Source organism: Cervus canadensis, chromosome 1, assembly GCF_019320065.1.
Source record: "Cervus canadensis isolate Bull #8, Minnesota chromosome 1, ASM1932006v1, whole genome shotgun sequence".
NCBI lineage: Eukaryota > Metazoa > Chordata > Mammalia > Artiodactyla > Cervidae > Cervus > Cervus canadensis.
In genome coordinates, this window is record NC_057386.1 from 88319724 (window position 1) to 88341165 (window position 21442).

Consider the following 21442-nt stretch of genomic DNA (forward strand, 5'->3'; position numbering starts at 1 on the left):
AATAAACTCAAAATTGGATTAAAGATCTAATTGTAAGACCAGAAACTATAAAACTCCTAGAGGAGACATAGGCAAAACACTTCTCCGGCATAATCACAGGCAGATCCTCTATGACCCAACCTCCCCAGAATATTTTGGAAATAAAGCAAAAATAAACAAATGGGACCTAATGAAACTTAAAAGCTTTTGCACAACAAAGGAAACTATAAGTAAGGTGAAAAGACAGTCCTCAGATTGGGAGAAAATAATAGCAAATGAAGAAACAGACAAAGGATTAATCTCAAAAATATACAAGCAACTCCTGCAGCTCAATTCCAGAAAAAATAAATGACCCAATCAAAAAATGGGCCAAAGAACTAAACAGACATTTCTCCAAAGAAGACATACAGATGGCTAACAAACACATGAAAAGATGCTCAACATCACTCATTATCAGAGAAATGCAAATCAAAACCACAATGAGGTACCATTACACGCCAGTCAGGATGGCTGCTATCCAAAAGTCTACAAGCAATAAATGCTGGAGAGGGTGTGGAGAAAAGGAACCCTCTTACACTGTTGGTGGGAATGCAAACTAGTACAGCTGCTATGGAGAACAGTGTGGAGATTCCTTAAAAAACTGGAAATAGAACTGCCATATGACCCAGCAATCCCACTTCTGGCATACACACTGAGGAAACCAGATCTGAAAGAGACACGTGCACCCCAATGTTCATCGCAGCACTGTTTATAATAGCCAGGACATGGAAGCAACCTAGATGCCCATCAGCAGACGGATGGATAAGGAAGCTGTGGTACATTATACACCATGGAATTTTACTCAGCCGTTCAAAAAGAATTCACTTGACCAGGGCCTAATGAGATGGATGAAACTGGAGCGCATTATACAGAGTGAAGTAAGCCAGAAAGATAAAGAACATTACAGCATACTAACACATATATATGGAATTTAGAAAGATGGTAACGATAACCCTATATGCAAAACAGAAAAAGAGACACAGAAATACAGAACAGACTTTTGAACTCTGTGGGAGAATGTGAGGGTGGGATGTTTCAAAAGAACAGCATGTATACTATCTATGGTGAAACAGATCAACCAGCCCAGGTGGCATGCATGAGACAAGTGCTCGGGCCTGGTACACTGGGAAGACCCAGAGGAATCGGGTGGAGAGGGAGGTGGGAGGGGGGATCGGGATGGGGAATAAGTGTAAATCTATGGCTGATTCATATCAATGTATGACAAAACCCACTGAAATGTTGTGAAGTAATTAGCCTCCAAGTAATAAAAAAAAAAAAAAAAAAGGATCAGTTCATGCTTTAGGCAGTACTCCTAAATCTCAACCTTTAGAGCAAGATTTGATTTAAAACCTCATGAATAGAAGCAAATTATTGCCCGCTAACATTGATTGAGTGATGGTCTGACAAAGATCCTGGGAGATGAAGCATTATCTTCAATTTAAAAAAATTTTTCATAAACCACATTTTTGTTCCCCTCTGTTATGACTGTACTTTTTTTTTTTTTTTTGCAGTTAGAATGTAGACATATTTTCCAAATGAATGGAAACTAAGTTTATAATGAGATGGCAAAGCCTCCTTTATGGATAAGGATAACCTGGGGACTCATAGAGGCCTGTTTCAGGCTAGACTGGAAATTAAAAAAAGTGATGTTTTCTGGCCTTTAAGGAGCATTCTGTTGACTCAGAGTTTTTTTTTTTTATCTTATTTTGAACATGTGTAATTCTTTCCATAAAACCATTAGGGATTATTCTGCCTGTTGGTTGTTGGTGCTTTCTCCAGGATGCAGTTTTAGCATTATATGTATTTTCTTCACCTTAGCCAAATGAAGAGTAAAGGGGAGGTGAGAGTCCTGCTCTTTCACAGGGTTACTTAGGCAACTAAAGTAAAATTAGAGTCTTTTAGCAAGTAACCACCCCCCCCAAAAAAAAAATTACCCCATAGTGTTTTCCTTAATAGGTGCATCAGGGCCTTTTTAACAGTGACACAGTGGTTATTGTTCTGCAGAAGGCCTATTGCACATCTGATTGGCATTAGGAAATGTGCAGTGTGACCCACAATCTTTGATTGAATTTAAAGGATGACATCCAGCAAGCTCAGGTCAGATCTTTCTGGCTTTTTGAACATGTGAAATCATTAATTTTGTAGCCATCTTGCATTTATTGCCTATTTTACAGTGTGTTTCACACTTGAATGGATTAGGTAAACTAAACAACAAAACAGGAAAACAAAACAAAAAACTCAACATAAGCAACTCAGTTTTATAAATTTCTTCAAATTTTGGTTGGAGCTAATGTGCTGGGTTGTGAGCATATCTAATTATTTAGAATCAAGCAGTCCTCTGGGGGCTTTCCGTGTGACTCAGTGCTAAAGAATCTGCCTGGCAACACAGGAGACACAGGAGAGGCAGGAGACATGGGTTTGATCCCTGGGTCGGGAAAATCTGGAGATGTGGAGGAGGAAATGGCAACCTACTCCAGTATTCTTGCCTGGAAAATTCCAGGGATAGAAGAGCCTAATGAGCTACAGTCCATGGTATCACAAAGAATTGGACACGCCTGCTCGACTGAGCACACTGGGTTTTATAATTTGTTGTTGCTATTCAGTCGCTCAGTCATGTCCAATTCTTTGTGACCCCATGGACTGCAGCATGCCAGGCTTTCCTGTCCTTCACTATCTCCTGGAGTTTGTTCAAACTCATGTCCATTGAGTCAGTGATGCTGTCCAACCATCTCATCCTCTGTCACCCTCTTCTCTTCCTGTCCTCAATCTTTCCTAGCATCAAGGTCTTTTTTCAGTGAGTCAGCGCTTTGTATCAGGTGGCCAAAATATTGGAGCTTCAGCTTCAGCATCAGTCCTTCCAATGAATATTCAGGGTTGATTTCCTTTAGGATTGACTGGTTTGATCTCCTTTCTGCCCAAGGGACTCTCAAGAGGGTTCTCCAACACCACAGTTTGAAAGTACCAATTCTTTGACGCTTAGCCTTCTTTATGGTCCAGCTCTCACATCCATACATGACTACTGGAAAAATCATAGCTTTGACTATAGGGACCTTTGTCGACAATGTGATGTCTCTGCTCTTTAACATGCTATCTAGGTTTGTCATGCTCCTTTTCTTCCAAGGAACATTCATTTTTAATACTGTGGCTGCAGCCACTGTCTGCAGTGTTTTTGGAGCCCAAGAAAATAAAATCTGTCACTATTTCCACTTTTTCTTCATCTATTTGCCATGATCCTGTTTAATCAGCTTCTGTGGATTTTAAATAACAACCTTTCAACTTTGTGTTCTTATGTTATTTTTTGAGGTAATCAGTACTAGAATTTTCTTTCCAACATGCCTCTACCACTAAAAAGTCTAAGTTTATTAGACCTCATTCACAAGGGTCATGCAAAGAGAAAATAGAGTTCTTTATTATAGATAAGGTCCACATATTATCGTAAGAAGTACATGTCATATGTTGTAGTCAGCATTTTTAATAGCAATAATAAATGTGGCTCTAAGTCAATGTTGAGCACATAATTTAATACTGGTAATTATATACCCACAAACCTCGTACAAACTAGGCTTGTACTTTCAGTTCAAGCATGCACATATGTATCACTAAATGACTGTGGGTTTTCAAATATTTCACCAGAAAAGTATTTTTTATTTCAATGCTGCTTTGTGTCAGGTCAAAAGACTGTCTTCACGGGAATGTTTTATTTAAGGGAAACCTCTATACTAGATAGATTTTATAAGAAAATCACAAAGCTGAGCAAATTTACAACTCTGAATTGTGACCAAGTTAAAGGAAAGAGCCTGTAATGGTCACTTAAATGAGAAACACAATTGTAAAATCTTCACAGTTTTCATAGAATTTTTTCTCCTAATATTGCAGCTTTATGTCTTTTTTAATTTGAGAACTATAGGAGGATGTAAGGAAAAAAATGCAGTAATGATTTTCTTATTTGATCATTGATATCTTTGTGGAACTCAGGACAAAAAAAGGCCGACGGAGGGAGGATATACGATGCTGCTTTTGCTTTTAAAACTTTTATTTTGAAATACTTTCAAATTCTCAGAAAAGTTGTAAGGACTATACAAAGAATTCTTGTTTAGCCTTCATCTTAATTCCCCAGTTGTTAACATTTTAGCACATTTGCCTCTTATATATAATATATACACATCTATGTATCCATCTCTGCGTATATGTATGTATGTACTATGTATCATTCATTTCTGTTATTTGTCTTCTCTTTCCATTTGAGAGTCTGTTGCATATGTGATGTACTATTACTTCTAAATACCTGACAGTCTATTTCCTACTCTCCCATAATACATGAATATATCAAAATCAGAAAATTAGCCTTGGTACAAGAATACCATAATCCACAAACCCCTTTCAAATTTCAGTGATTGACCCAATAATGTCATTTATAGCAACAGCTAAGACAAGGAGGAAGAGAAGGTGGATGAGGAGAACAATGGGGAAGAAAGATAGGGGGAAAAGGAAGGAAAAGGAAATAAGAGAGGAGCTGAGGGGGAGGAGGACATATGCAATATTAAAAACAAAACTCATGGTGGAGAAACCAGTTCAGGATCAAGAGTTTCATTTAATTGCCATGTTTCTTTAATTTCCTTTGATCTGGAGCAATTTTTTGGCCTTCCTTTATTTCTTGACCTAGACATTTTAGAAGTGTATAAGCCAGTTATTTTGTAGCATTTAGGTCACTTACATTTAAAGTAATTTATAGTCTGTGGGGTCACAAAGAGTCAGACACAACTGAATGACTGAGCACACAAATTATTGCTATTTTGCTACTTATTTTCTGGTTGTTTTGCAATCTTTGCTCCTTTCTTTTTCTTTTCATTCTTCCCTGTGAAGTGATGACTATATTTAGTGTTATGTTTGGATTCATGTTTCATTTTGGAGGGCATATGTATGATAGATTTTTTATTTGTGTGTACCATGAGGTTTATATATGGGACTTTCCTCATATCTCAGATGGGAAAAAATCTGCCTGCAGTGCAGGAGACTTGGGTTCAATCCCTGGGTTGGAAAGATCCTCTGGAGAAAGGAATGGCAACACAGTCCAGTATTCTTGTCCAGTGGATTCCATGGACAGAGGGGGCCTGGTGGGCTGCAACTGTTATATTTATTTATGTGAATATTTTAAGTTGATAATCTCTTAAGTTTGAACACATTTTAACAGCCAGGTATTTTTACTGCTGTTACCCCATCTCCATTTAATGTTTTTCCTTTATATTTCACGTTTTTGTTTTGTGTATTCCTTAATTTCTTATTGTACATATAGTTTATTTTACTACTTTTTTTTTTCTTTTACTCTTCCTACTAGTTTTATAAGTAGTTGATCAACTACCCTTATTTGCCTTTACTCATGGAGTTTTTCTTTTTGCAGTATTTACATGTTTAGTGGTGATCTTTTCTTTCTGTCTAAAAACTCTCTTTAATATTTCTTGTAAAGTCAGTTTTGTGGTGCTGAACTCTTTTAGCTTTTGCTTATCTATAAAATTATTTCTCTCTCCTTCGAATCTGAATGATAGCCTTGCTGGGTTTCTTAGTTGTAGGATTTTTCCTTTCATAACTTTAAATATATCATGCCACTCCATTCTGTCCTTCAGGTTTCTGATGAAAAGTGAGCTGGTCATATCATAGGAGTGCCCTTGTATGAAAGTAATTGCCTTTCCCTTGCTGCTTTTGACATTATCTCTGTCTCCCCTCCACACACATCTTTTTTTTAAGTGTAATGTGTGGACTTTTTGGAGTTCATCTTTTTTGGCACTTTATATTCTTCCTGATCATAACAAACTGTGGAAAGCTCTTAAAGAGATGTGACTATCTGACCATTTTACCTGTCTCCTGTGAAACCTATATGCTGGTCAAGAAGCAACAGTTAGAATCCTGTATGGAACAACTAATTGATTCAGGATTAAGAAAGGAATATGACAGGGCTGTCTGTTGTCACCCTGGTTATTTAACCTATATGCTGAGCACATCATGTGAAATGCCAGGCTGGATGAGTTACAAGCTGGAATCAAGATAGGCAGAAGAAAAATCAACAACCTGAGATGTGTGATGATACCACTCTAATGGCAGAAAGTGAAGAGGAACTAAAGAACCTCTTGATGAGGGTGAAGGTGGAGAGTGAAAAAGCCAGCTTAAAACTAAATATTAAAAAAAAACCCACAAAACTAAGATCATGGCATCTGGCCCCATTACTTCCTAGCAAATAGAAGGGAAAAAGGTGGAAGTAGTGACAGATTTCCTGTTCTTGGGTTCTCAAATTCTGTGGATGGAGACTGCAGCCATAAAATCAGAAGACAATTCTTTCTTGGCAGGAAAGCAATAACAAACCTAGACTGTGTGTTGAAAGGCAGAAACATCACAAGGTCCCTGAATTCAAGGCTGTGGTCTTCCCAGTGGTCACATAAGATTTTGAGAGCTGGACCAGAAAGAGGGCAAAGCACCAAAGAATTGATACCTTTGAATTATGGTGCTGGAAAAGACTCCTTAGAGACCCTTGAACAACAAGGAGATCAAACCAGTCAGTCTTACAGGAAATAAGCCCCGAATAGTCATTGGAAGGACTGATGCTGAAGCTGAAGCTCCAGCATTTTGGCCACCTGATACAAATAGCTGACTCACCGCAGAAGTCCTGATGCTGGAAAAGATTGAAGGCAGAATGAGAAGAGGGCATCAGAGGATTAGGTGGCTTGATGGCATCACTGATGCAATGGACATGAATTTGGGCAAACTCCGGGAGACAGTGAGGGACAGGGAGGCTTGGTGTGCTGCAGTCCATGGGGTCATAAAGAGTCAGACACGACTGGGCAGCCGAACTAACAAAAATGCTTCTTGGACCTGAATGACTATTTCCTTTACCAGGTTACGGAGGTTTTCAGTTATTATTCTTCAAATAATTTTGCTGCCTCTTTGTTTATCTTATAAACTTCTGGGACTTCTATATCATGAATCGTTGAGTGCCTAATTTTTTCCTAGTTACATCCTAAATTGTACTCATGTTTAAAAAATTTTTTTGGTTCATGTTGGATGATTTTCACTACTCTGTCTCCTGGTTTGCTTACATTCCTCTGTGCTGTCTCATCTACTTTTGATTTCTTCTACTGTATTTTTAATTCCAGTTATATTTTTGCAGCTTCCCTGGTGGTTCATATAGTAAAAAATCTGCCTTCAATACAAGGGACCTGGATCTCTGTTGGTTTTTATTTATATATTGTTACTCTTTATTACAATTCTGCATTTAGTCATTCTTCTCCCAACTTTTTTGAGCAACTTTATGATCATGGGCTTCCCAGGTAACACTGCTGGTAAAGAACCAGCTGCCAATGCAGGAGATGCAAGAGATGCGGGTTCGATCCCTGGGTTGGGAAGATCCCTTGGAGGGAGGTATGACAACGCACTCTGGTATTCTTGCCTGGAGAATTCCACGGACAGAGGAACCTGGTAGAGCCATAGGGTCACAAAGAATCGGACATGACTGATGTGACTTAGCACCCATGATCATTACCTTAAACTCTTCATTAGGTTGATTGATTTTCTACACTTTTAATTCTTCTTTTGGGGTTTTACCTTCTTTCATTGTTTGGAATTTATCTTCTTTCATTGTTTCATATATATGTATAAGTATATTTGTCTCTTTGTTTTGCCTTGTTCTGTGTTTATTTCTGTGTATTAAGTTATGTTTCCTGATCTTGGAGCAGCGGCTCTGTAGGAGATGTCTGATAGAGCCCAGAAGAATACTTTCCTTTTGTCATCAGAGCTAAATGCTGTAGGGGTGCATCCTATGTGACTTGTTTTGGCACTTCTGTTGTGGGATAGCCAGCTATTTAGATGTCCTGGTAGACAGGCCTAGTCCCTGGCCCTACTGGCTGCCAGAGTGATGATGAGTGGGCTTGGGTCCTGGGCTGACTGGCAATGGCTTGCAGTTGGTGCTTTCTCACTGGTAGGTGGGCTTTGGCTCTGAAACGATTGATTACTGTGCTAGGGCGCCTGGAGTCTGGTGTCAGCCCACTGGTGGGTGGATTCTAGGCACCCACCTAATATTGTAAGGGCTGGATTCTAGGCAAGTGACTGCAGGGCTGGTGAGAGGGCAATGCTGGTGCTGTCCCTCCAGTGAACAGATCCAGATCCTGCATGGCAGACGTCATGACGCCGGGGTTCCTGGACTTCCGATGCCCTGCTGGTGGCAGGTGAGCCCGGGTGCTGATAGGCTAGAGGGAGGACTCCATAATATCACTTGACAAAACAATGTCTTGATGATAAAATGGGCTCCCAGGAGGCTGCTGTCAGCATTTATGTCCTCTCAGTGAGTCCTAGTTGCTGCCTCTCTGGAGGTTCTCTAAGATCAGCAAGAGGATCTGACCCAGGCTTCTTTCAAACTACTGACTCTGCAATGGGACTTGAAGTGTGTAAGATTTGGCATTCATTCTTTGAGAGTAGAGTCTGTTCTGTACAGCCCTCTGACTCTCCATATGCAAGTTCCACTGTCCTTCAAATCCAGACATTCTGGGGACTCATCTTCCAGGTTCAGGATTCCCGGGATGCAGAGTCCAATGTGGGGCTTAGACCCCCTCTCTTTTAGAGGAGAGCCACTGCAATTGGAGTATCTTCCTTTTTGAGCACATCCTACCAGACAGTGTGAGTCTTGACTGTACCATGCCTCCGGCCCTCCTACCCATCTCTTTGTATTTTCTTTTTCATATCTTCAGGTGTAAAAAATATTTTTTTTGTGGTCATCAGGCTAATCTCATACATAGCTACTCTGCAAGTGGTTGTAATTTTGATGTGTCAGTGCTTAGGGTCTTCCTAGTCTGCCATCTGGGCCACGCCTCCCAAGAACTGCCTTTTCTGAACTAAAATTGCACCTGCATTATTAAGTGAGCGTAGCTGTATGGATATTACCTCTTTTAAGCAATTTTCCAAAGAAATGAAACTCATAAAAGAGATAATTGGATAATTGTGTTCCCTTGCATGAAATTGAGGTGTTTCATCTTTGAATTATTAGAAGGGACCTTTAAAAATGATTCTATACCTGTTCTGGAGACTCATGATTCAATGGCAAGAATTATAACTGTATAATGTAAAGTAAAGACTTGGTGGTGCTAAATGGATAAAGATATTTCCTTCCCTTATTATACTGTTAGAAATAACTAAAAAGGTTAGATTATTCAGTCCATCAGGGATATGGTTTTGAACAAGTTGCTCATTTAGTTTTGGAATGCATGGCACTGCTATATCCTTCACTCTTGTGTTTTTCTTCTGTGTTAGAGAAGAATGATCCAATTTGTATTTTATGACTTACTCTAAATATGTTGTTATTATTATTAATCTTCTGTACTCTTGTAACTAAGGGTGAGGAAGGTGATGTTTGTCAGCATATATAACAGTGACTTAATAACTAGGTCAAGTCAAAAATGCCATGCACTGAGTCTTGATTCAGAAACTCAGTGAAGTCTTTTGTTTGCAAATAATGAGTGAGCATCAGCAAGAATTTCTGTGTAACCCTTGACAGTGTAGGTTGGTTGCAAATAAATAAGCTTGAGATAAATGGATAAATCAGGGTAGTTGGTTCTAATGAAATCAGGTTAGTTTGGGACCCATGTCCTTGTCTTAGTTCAGTTACTAACCATCAGAGTGACAGTCTAACCGTGCTTTTGATCAAGTGACTAACTATAAATTAAAGGAGAAGAATTAGTGCTACTCTTTCCTTAATAAAAATATTTAACAAATTAACAAATATGAAATATTATTAAAACAACCAAGTCTTATTTTAAACATATGTATGACCATGTGAATAAAGAAGGAAAATAGTAATATGGTTATTTCTAAACAGCTTTTAGTGGAAGTATTTCTCCTTGTGTCAGTTCATATAGTGAAAGAGGTAAGAGAATTGTAAGAAATTGTGGATTTCATTGCCACTCTTGAGTGATGGGGAGAGATGAGAAGGAGTTTATGTCTCTCATCCATCAGTCTGGATCCTCAGTCCCAGCCTAAAGAAAGACAAGAATACCCACTTTCATCATCACTGCCTTAGAATTCCAGCCAGATAGGATGAGGTCAAGTAGATGAAACATTTGTGTCTTCCCCCAATGTTCCTTAAGCCTCCTTAATCTTTGGTTTTGTAATGCTTTGTATTGTGTTGAATATAGCAGAGTTGTCTTATAAATGTGCTTTATTTAACCATGTTCTTTGAAAAAAACTGAGTGATACAAAATTATACTATATAGGATGTCAGTTTTAAAAGTAACTCTGTTATGATAATGACAAATTTTAAAATATATATATATAATGTTTTTCTTGTGCATCAAAAAGTTATACCTGTATGACCTTGGGCAAATTTTTAGCTAAATTTCCTAATGTGTTTTCTGAAGCTTTTGAACTTACTGACCTTTGCAGTACTATCTGATCTGAGCCTACTCTGGTTCTATGCCTTAAGAGCACAGAGAACTTTAAGAGACCTTAGGGATTTGAGGCAAGAGACATGGGAGTGTAACTGAGTGCGATGAATAAGACTGAATACCAAAAGGAAAATATATTGTGCATGAAAGATCTGGATTTGTGGCTATTTTTGCTGGTCAGTAAGAGGGGAAAATCTTACAGGGTCAGAATTTTCTTTATTCAAACCACAGTATGAATGTCCTAAAAATACAATCATGTTGGAAGATTTATATTCTGGTGAAGAGAGGAGATCAGATAAGTACATGTATATGACTCCAAATGAAATGTGAAAGGAAAAAATTATTAAAGGTCAAGTCACTTTTCCCATATATTCTAAGAGGGTAGTGTTGGGAGGGGAATCTTACTGTATTTTAGGGGAGAACAATAAGAAGTCACATTCCTGGACTCGGTGTGTATAAATGCAGTATAGAAGGGCAATATTTTTGTATATCTGACAGTGCAATAGGAATCCTGTTCACTCTTGATTGTAGCTAATTTAGACATATCTGAAGTTCCCTAGGAACCTGATGGAGTTTGCTGACCAGGTGCTTCTTTGTGAGAGGACTTCAGGACTTTTTTGGGGGAGAGAACCTATCCTAAGGGAAGGAGTCAGCCATATGAACTGACCTCATCACAACACAGTCATTGGAAGGCTGGCGTTCTTTTATATTGTCTTGGTACATACTATAGACCTACATTCCAAGAAGCATAATAAAAATAAAAAGAGCCATTTTTGCTAAAATCTGTTGATATGAGTGTTTGATGTAGCATTGAGTGGATGGTATCAGATGAGATGTTTATGCTAAAGAAGAAGATACACTTTCTCCATAAATTAGCTTTGAATTTAGTGACATGTCCATCTTTGGCTTCAGTGGGGGACGTGGAAGGTGATGAAGATGCTATGGCATTGTAGAGGTGATAAGCATGTGCAGAGGAGGCTTGTACATGTGGGAAGTCCAGAAAGGGCAGTAATGGAGGTGACTGATAACCAAGGCTAGAGTGCCCAGAGGAAGTAGACTGACCTAAGTATGCTGTATGTATAGAATGCTGCAAGCACAGAGTCAGCAAAGATACCCAACTGCAAAAAAATAACAGAAATTGTGAACAGGAATGACAAAGGTAAAAAAAAATTATGGAAAATTTATAAACAAGTGATAAAGGCAGATATAATCAAAGCTTAAGAGCATTCAAGAAGAAGTAATAATAGAAGCATTATGTATTGAGATTGTATAGTTGTCAATAGTAAAGAAGTGAGAGGGGTGGTAGGATTAAGAATGAAGACAGGAAGTTAGTTAATCATAGCACCAAGAACAGCAACTACAGTTTCTGTAAAATATTTTTTAAGTAGGAGAACTACCCTGAAGAAGAAGAATGAAAGGGCAGTAGTTGACAGGAAACTCCTAAGCACCTGGCCCTGTTTTGGAATATGTTATTTCAAAATGTTTGAAATATATTACTACATGTAGTCTTCTTGTCAAACAATTTGCCCTAAACAGCTATTAAATGTCAAGCCTGGATTTGAACCCAGTCGTCTGACTCCAAAGCCAGTTTTTTCCTCCCCCTCTTTTGGAAAGATTGTAGACATATCCGGAAGTTTCAGTCAAAGGCTGAAGATAAAAAGAAGTGATCTAACAACAAGTCCCTTAGTTTAAGAAATGAGCAGCACAATCACATTGTGGAAGAGGGTCTCATGATTTTGGTTCTGGTGTCCTTATTTTTGAGTTCAGAAAGACTTCTGAGTTTTGTCTAAACAGTTTTTTGGCTATTGTTTTCATTGACATATGGGGGAGAGAGAGAGGTGAAATAATCAACAAAATGAAGTTAGGAATTTTAACTAAATATATTTTTTTAAGGGAAAAGGGAGAAGATTAGAAATAGGACAGTAGATATGTCAAATGCCAGCCCTGATTTCTCAAGGGATCTGATTTGTGTGGGGACAATCAGAGAGCAGAGCACAGGGACCTTCGGTAAACGATATGCAAGTCAGGGCTCTGTGAGCTAAAGAGGTACAAGTAGGTGCTCTGTGAGCTATATCCAACAAAATGGGGCTGGGTGTATAAGATAAAGCTTTTGTTAAGACATACCACAAAGAAATTATGGGTCTGACTACCTGCTGAAAATAAAAAAAACCTTAAAAATCAATGTAATCAGTTTAACCACAATTTGGGTATATATTGATGGTTAGATGACAAAATTCATATAGAAATGCAAAGAGTTAGGAATTAGCAAAGCAAAGAAAAATGTTTCAGTCAATGAGATAATTAAGACATTGAGATATTGGTGCTAATATAGACTAATAAACTGATAGAATAGATTAGAGAGACCAGAAACAAACCACACTTGATTCACAACAAAGCTGGTATTACAGAGTCATGAAGAATGGATAATTCTTCATGAAACGATGTTTGGGTCAATAGAATACCACCATATGGAAAGAAAAAACAAACTTGACCCATGTATTAAATAATATAAAAAATCAATTCCAGGTTGATTGTTGATCTAAAAGTAACAGGTGAAATAATAAAGCTTCAAGAAGATAAAATAGAACCTATATTCATGACCTTAGATTAGGCATAATTTCTTAAACAGGGCACAGTTCCAACATAAAGGAATGTTAATTGTACTACATTAAATTAAGAATATCTATTTATTAAAAGATATCATTGAGAAGTGAAAAGGCAAGCTGAGTGGGAAAAGATATTTACTGTATATTTGACAAGGGTTGTTACACATGTAACTGACAAAGAATATATAAAGAACTATCATAAACCAATAATGAAAACCAAACAACTGTATAAAAATGGGCAAGATGTTGAACAGGGACTTCACAAAGAAGAAATCCAGTTGGTCAGAGAATATAAGAAAATATGTTCAACTCCTTAGAAAACAGGGAAATACAATTTAAAATCATAAGGAGATACCTCTAACACCTTCCAGGATGGCAAATAAACAAACATAAAACTGACAATACCTAGTGCTGGTGAGGATATAGAGCAACCGGAACTCCCATGGTTGCTGGTGCAACCCTTGGGGAAACTGGAAGCATCTATTCAGATAAAGACACATTCCTGGGACCCAGCAGTTCTTCTGCTAGGTATATACCCAGAGGAATTATGGCCAAATATATTATATACCAATCTTATAAGTGAAGATTTTCCATGGCAATGTCATTCATAATAGCAAAAACTTGGAAAGAATTCAAATGTCCAGAGTGGATAAATTAATTGTAGTTTATTTATGCAGTGGACTAGAATACAGCGTTAAAAGTGAGCAACTACCAATACAAGTATCAAGATGTATAAATATCAAAAACATAATGTAAATGAAAGAAGCAATTCTTGAAAGAATATATAAGAATATATAAAAGAATCCATATGCAGTTGAAATGCAGTCACTACTAATTTATGGTACTGGAAGTGAGGGTGGGGTTCCTTGAGAAGGATAAGGTGTAACTGGGTAGAAGTGGGGCTTGCAAGGTTCTGGGAAACTGTTTTCCTTGACCTGGTGGGTAGTTACCTGGGAGAAATTTCATTGTAATAATTCACTGGCATATGTATACTTATGATTTTTGAACTTTTGTAGTTTTATGTTAATTATATTTAATAAGAAGTTTATTTATTTTTTTAAAAGACCCTAACAAATTATTGTAACAACACTTTTATGCATATGAGGAGGGGAGAGGAAAAGTTAAAATGACAGAATTGATATGTTCCTGTCATTCTGTGAGTGCTCTGTTCTCATCAGAGAAAGAAAAGCTTAAATGAAGGGAAGTATAAGGAAAATAATGGTCATGATACAGGCTGACTATAGTTGTTTAGATATTTTCAACTAATAATAAAGGGAGAAAAGGAATAAATACTTAAATTTATCAAAATGACCAGACAAAATGCCACAGCTACCAACAAAAAGGTCCTAAATATGTTAGAAAGGGAAGAACATAATAATATTAAAAACAGAGAGTAGAGTTTAGGGCAGTCAGAATATTTGGTGTCGTTGTCTTTGGGGAAAGGTGAATAAGATTGACCCAATGCCAGTCATTTTTTTCTTTTGTTTTTGTTATGCATGAGCAGAATAGGTGGTTCTATCTTTGGGCATCCTTTTGACTTCTGCCAGCAGTGTTTATAGTTTATAAGACACGTGTTTATAATTTACAGCCAGGTTTTTGCACCTAAACATTCCATTTCTCTTAGAATACTGACCCTTGAAAACCGTTTGGACCTGTATTGTCTGATACTGTTTTTTCCTAGGAGTATAGTCACTCCATTTTTGGGGCCCATTAATCACCAGTGACTAATTTGCAATTTGGAGAACCCACAAATTGTATAAAACTCATCTCAACAAGACCAGCTCATGTAGGGATTCTCTTTAAAGTGAAAGTGAAGTCGCTCAGTCGTGTCTGACTCTTTGCGACCCCATGGAGAGTGTAGCCTACCAGGCTCGTCTGTTTATGGGATTTTCCAGGCAAGAATACTGAAGTGGGTTGCCATTTCCTTTTCTAGGAGATCTTCCCAACCCAGGGATTGAACCCGGGTCTCCTGCAATGTAGGCAGACACTTTACCATCTGAACCACCAGGGAAGTCTTTGAAGGTATTCTCTTTAGCAGTTTTCAATTCTGCCGGTCTACTTCTACAAACTGGTGAGAAGGGAAAGATCCACTGACATGAAAAGAATTTCAAAAGCAAAAAAACATCAATCAGTGGGAACAAAGGTTGAGAAAGATGAAGCAGTGAAGGTTGGATTCTGAAGAGCTAATGCTAGAAAGTGGGAGTATGCAGCCAGAGGAATGTCAAAGGAGTGTGACAGCTTATACAGTAAGAATAATAGCTAACATAAGGCTTAAGACATCAGAAGATAGCTTTAGGATCCTGGAAAAATGAAAAGAATGGAAGAAATCACAAATGTTGTATGGGGTGTTCTGTTTTAACAAATTATTTAACATTAATACTGTTTCAAATGACCATGAAGTTATGAGTCAGGAAAGAATATTCTGTCAGGAAAAGGTACAGGAAGAATCGGACACAGTCACGCTCCATACATGTGCCAGAACAAGTGACGTGGGAGGAAACAGGTAAATCTTAATTGTAAAGATTCTATTCCTTAAAGGTAGAAAAAGGAAGACTAAAGAACTATGTTTTATGGATAGCAATGTATCAAATTGAAAAAGTTAAAAATGATAAAGAGAACGCGGTAATAAAGATAAATGATTTATATCTGTATAGCACATAGAGTCCATATCTCATTTTTACTTTTGATACTTTATAGTGTTTTTGCTGTTGTTTAGTTCCTAAGTCGTGTCTGACTCATTGCAAACCCATGGGATTGTAGCCCTCCAGGCTCCTCTGTCCATGAGATTTTTCAGGCGAGAATACTGGAGTGGGTTGCCATTTTCTTTTCCAGAGGATCTTCCTCTGGCTCACAAAATCCTTCACATCATGGAGGTTGGCTTTCGTTAGTAAATTGCTGTCTCTGAAAGAAGATAAGTGATGGTGAAGCAATGTGGCATATTGATTAGGAGTCTGAACTGCCCGAGTTAATACTTCTGCTGGTGCTCTAGACTTATTACCTTGGGCAACATATTTAACTTCTCTGTACCTCAGTTTCCTTAACTGTAAAATGGAGATAATAATATAATTTATTTCAGAGTTTTATGAGGATTAAATATTATTTAATTGTTAAGAACTTAGTGTTAGCTGTTATTATCTAAAGCTCCACTGCTTTTTAAAAGCACAGTGTGGACTCAAGTCCAGTTTTTCTGTCTTAAAATCCAGTGCCCTTTCCTGGATGCCTTTTTCTCTTTCCTCCTCGATGAGTTAGAATCTGGGCCTCTAGCCAAGTTGCGGCCTTAAGAGTTAGGGCCAAAAAGTAAGAGGGCAATCTCTGAGGGACTGATGCAAAGATGAAGTGTGATCCAACTTTCAAGTTAGTTGATCTAGTTAGCAAGAAACAGGCCAAAACATAAGGTCCAGAGGGGTAGACAGCAAGAATCAACTCTTTAAGATGTATGCTCTATAATGCAGATAGGTAGGACAGTGATAGGATTTTGAGATGGGAGATAGTGGAAATCGCTAGGGTAATTGTGTATATATTGTGTTATTTGTACTTTTTGGCAGTGGGATTCCAACTGTAAATGTTTATGAAATAATGACCTATTTGGCTTCTACCTCTGGCAGCTGGGACTACTTCACACCTACCTTCAGGTCCAACCTCATCTCAAATTTCTGTGTCAGTTTTGGCCCTCACCAAGGAGATTCTTAATGAGTCCACCAACTAGTCAGCTAGCATCAAGTCATTCTTCTAGGTGGATGCAATCTGATGCTGTGCTTTGTTTTCCTAACAATGCCCTCCTTTTAGTACATTAGTTATTTGAGATTCCATAAATTTCCTTGAATGTAGTTAGAATGGATTTTAGTTAATGAAACCAAGTTTCCATTGCCTGAAGCTGCCTTTCTCTGAAGGGAAGTGAAACTCTGCACCTCTTCTGTCGTGGAGTTCTGTCTTTTGCCTGCTGTCCGCCCCACACGAGTGCCAGGATTGCCACCTGTTGCTTACTCATTTGAACTATATTGTTATGCTGGCTTATTCTTTTAGTCTGTTTGGTCTCTTTGGCATGACTTGTTTTTGATGAGATTTGTCCTACTAAAGGTGAATCATTTGTTTAGTTATGACACACGGGCACTATTAATCTTAAATATAGGGCTTTAGCTAACACGAAACATTTTTGTGTACTAGAAACACTAAACATTTCTATGTGCCTGGTGTTTTAATACCCATTTTCTTACTTTTCCCTGGAGTAGGAAATGGCAACCCAACCCAGAATTCCTGCCTGGAGAATCTCACAGAGAGGAGCCTGGCTGGCTATAGTCCATGGGGTTGCGAAGAGTCGGACACGACTGACTAACACTTTCTTTAACTTAAGCTTCCCAAGAACCAATGATGTAGGTACTATACTGTTAGGCTTAGTTTTCAAATGAAAAACTGAGGCTCAGAGATGTTAAGAAAATTTTCCAAGGTCACATAGCTGGTGAAGTGGGAAATTTGGGAATCAAAACCAGAGATCTTGGATATTATATAATGTCCAAGACCTTAGATGTTATATGTTGACAATAAAAGAAATAATAAAGTAAGAGAGGATGTGGAACAATTTAGAAGAGAATTGATCTGGTAAGACAAAATATTATTAATAGTATTAAAACTATTATTAATAATATTGAATCTATTGTTAATAGATTTTCATCTTGATGCTCATTAATTCCACCAGAAATATCAAAGAGATGCTGTTTGAGTGTTTTGAGGTTACCCTATATCTGAAAGAAAGACAAAGATTGTAACAGAGCAAAGAGCAAACCTTTTTTTTTAGAAAAGTATTTTGGAGTATGCTAAATGGTAATTAGAATTCAGGTGAGTGTGGAATCACCCACCGTAATCAAATACTAATGAGATATAATCACTGCAATGGGTACAAATAGTCACAACAAACACTGACCAAGCACAGAGATGGAGAATTATGAATTGTACTCTTCTGAGGATAATTTATAAGTTAAAGAGAAAGTCATTGGTCATTAGTGACTGATTAAGTGGTAATGTTCAACTGTCTTATGTATCTCAAGTGGCCTTGCTGGGTTTAGTAAAGGGAGATCCCTAAAACAGAAAACTAGAACAAATGATAGGGTTTCATTTGTTCAGGATCCAAAATAGTTGTTCATACTTAAAAAAAAAAATAAACTCAGGAGGCCCTTTACAAATATAATAAATTCTACATACTCTTTCCATAGGAAAATCCATAAAGTTCACATCCTTGCACAATTTATCACAGTTTTATGTTCTTCCCCAAAGCCTGTCCACAGACCCCAGGCTGACAATCCATGATTTGGAAGAACTCTTTTTGACTAGGGGAGAATTCCAGTGTTAGAATTAAATCCTAGTGAATATCTCTTGCCAGATGCTCTCAGAGAGCTGTGGTAGTGGCGACCGCAGTATATACGGTTCACTTACTTGTGAGTAGCATGGCTGCTGCTGTTTCAGAATCTGACGGTTTTCATAACAAGAGACACATACATATACATCTCACATTCTTATTTTTCAATTCTTGTTATCACTTTTATATACAGATAATTTTTTCCCAAATTCTGCCAAAGGATTCTAAGATGGGCAAGAGATTTTAAAAAATCTGCTGTGCTGGCTTTTTTTAAAAAAAATTGAAGTATGTTTTTTCTTTAAGCCATAAAATTACTGTAGGTTTTGCCGTAGAGACATTTTCATAGTTGGAGCAACTTTGGAGCCCCTAATTCTAGGGTTGTTAATCAGGCCCACTGACAGGACCTAGAAACATAATACAGATTTAGATAATCAGCCTGTTGTTTCTGCCTTTTTATGTTGGATTAATGCTTCAGGAACCTCTTCAAAATTATGCTGTGGAATACTCCAAGCATTTGTTTTCATAATATTCTTATGTAACTAAATTCTTTCTATTCATTTTCCTCTTCCATGTAAGTAAGAAATCAAAGGCACTCAAGTGTAGATTGGAGCCATTTTGCATCCTTTTCTAGCATTAGGTCAGTTGATTCTTTACAATCATCTTTGGCTTTATCCTTTGTAGCCACATGATAATGATATATAGATAAAGTTTATTCACACAAACCTGAAATGATGGCTTTGAAACATGTCTGTTATTATGCTAAGTTGAATGAGGAAGCCTATTTTTTCCTCTTTTCTTCAGAATGCCACCATACTCCCCCTGATAAATGAATATTTCTTGGTACAGTGATAAAGCTGAGATTCATTTGTTAGGTGAGATAAATATTTGGATTCATAAAAAGTAAAACCTTGTTTATTTTAAATTAGTGTTGAAGCCAAATTAGAATTAAGCTGCTGTATGGATAAGGAGGTATAGGTATGTCTGATGGTATTTTCCTCAGTATAGGCAATAGCTATTAAGATGGAAGGGCTGGGTTTGAGAATGAGAAATACAAAGTGCAGGTTTTTTTTTTTTGTTTTGTTTGTTTTTGTTTTGCTAACAAGGAATTGTCTCTTTGCTTGAGAATATCATTCATTTCAATTAACCTCAGTTAATTGAAAGTAGAAAATGGAATGCTTTTAACAGTTTGGAAAGACAGAAAGTAGCTGGTTTGAACTACCATCTGTGTAGGTACTATGTAAACTTTTCTGTTTCTGCCGGTGAACATAGACTCTAACATCAGTAACCTGTTCTTCTACTGTCCATCCTGTCTTCAGAAGATACTGCAAAAAACAAAACAAAACAAAACTGAGTCGGGGTACATATATATTGTAAGTAACTTACTGAAACCTTAGGAAGAGAATGTAAGATAACGCGGTGAATAACAGATGGTATTAACACTCTGACATTCTGAATTAGACAAATCAGTTCTTGTCTGGAGTCATCACTCATACTTTCCAGTATGGCCCAACCCAAGATGTATTACCAAATCCCCAGACTTGAAAGGTCATTGTGGTCACCCACTGGGACAAATATAGATTCTCTGGACACGCAGTCTTAATTAGCAGAGTTTCAGGATAGGGCATCAGCCATTTTTAACTGATGGTGATAGCTTTATTGTTTCCTTTAAAATTCAGTGACTCTACAGAGGATGTTGTGAGCTACTGAATGGACAAAACCTTCATGGACTTAAAGGAAAAAGCCCAATCTCTGTTTGAATAAAATTTCAAGTATTCTTCACTAGTGAAGTTTGCACTTTCAGTTCAGTTCAGTTCAGTTCAGTTGCTCAGTCGTGTCCGACTCTTTGCGACCCCATGATTCGCAGCTCGCTAGGTCTACCTGTCCATCACAAACTCCCGGAGTTTACTCAAACTCATGCCCATCGAGTCGGTGATGCCATCCAGCCATCTCATCCTCTGTTGTCCCCTTCTCCTCCTGCCCCCAATCCCTCCCAGCATTAGGGTCTTTTCCACTGAGTCAACTCTTTGCATGAGGTGGCCAAAGAATTGGAGTTTCAGCTTCAGCATCAGTCCTTCCAATGAAGACCCAGGACTGATCTCCTTTAGGATGGACTGGTTGGATCTTCTTGCAGTCCAAGGGACTCTCAAGAGTCTTCTCCAACACCACAGTTCAAAAGCATCAATTTTTCGATGCTCAGCTTTCTTCACAGTCCAACTCTCACATCCATCCATGACCACTGGAAAAACCATAGCCTTGACTAGATGGACCTTTGTTGGCAAAGTAATGTCTCTGCTTTTTAATATGCTGTCTAGGTTGTCATAACTTTCCTTCCAAGGAGTGAGCGTCTTTTAATTTCATGGCTGAAATCACCATCTGCAGTGATTTTGGAGCCTGAAAAAATAAAGTCTGACACTGTTTTCACTGTTTCCCCATCTATTTCCCATGAAGTGATGGGACCAGATGCCATGATCTTAGTTTTCTGAATGTTGAGCTTTAAGCCAACTTTTTCACTCTCCTCTTTCACGTTTATCAAGAGGCTTTTTAGTTCTTCTTCACTTTCTGCCATAATGTTGGTATCATCTGCATATCTGAGGCAGTGTAGAGTGTGGTAATTCTGTCATTCTGGCAATTACATAATAACTGTTTTGAAGGGTGATTTCCTACATATGGTGTCCATAGTTGGCATGAATCCAGTTTGGTACCATCTTCTCTCAACCTTCCTCTAACTGTACTTTAGAGAATGAGCAGGCACCTTCCAATGAGAAGACTCTGCTCCAGCACATGCATATTTTTAGAGTGTCTCTGAACAGGCCACACTCATTCTCAGTATAGCAAACTTTTTAAGTTAAAATTTATTGCCTTTCTAAACAGTTTTAGTGCTGCTTTGGTGAGAGTTCTGGGATTTGAACCCGGGCCTTATCTGACTTTGGTGGTTGAAGTAAGTAAAGTCAGACAGAGTTGAGTTAGAGACTGTCATTAGGTAATTGTATCAGTTTGATCAAGTTATTAAACCCTTCTGAGATTGTTTTCTTTCTTTATGATAATAGCTG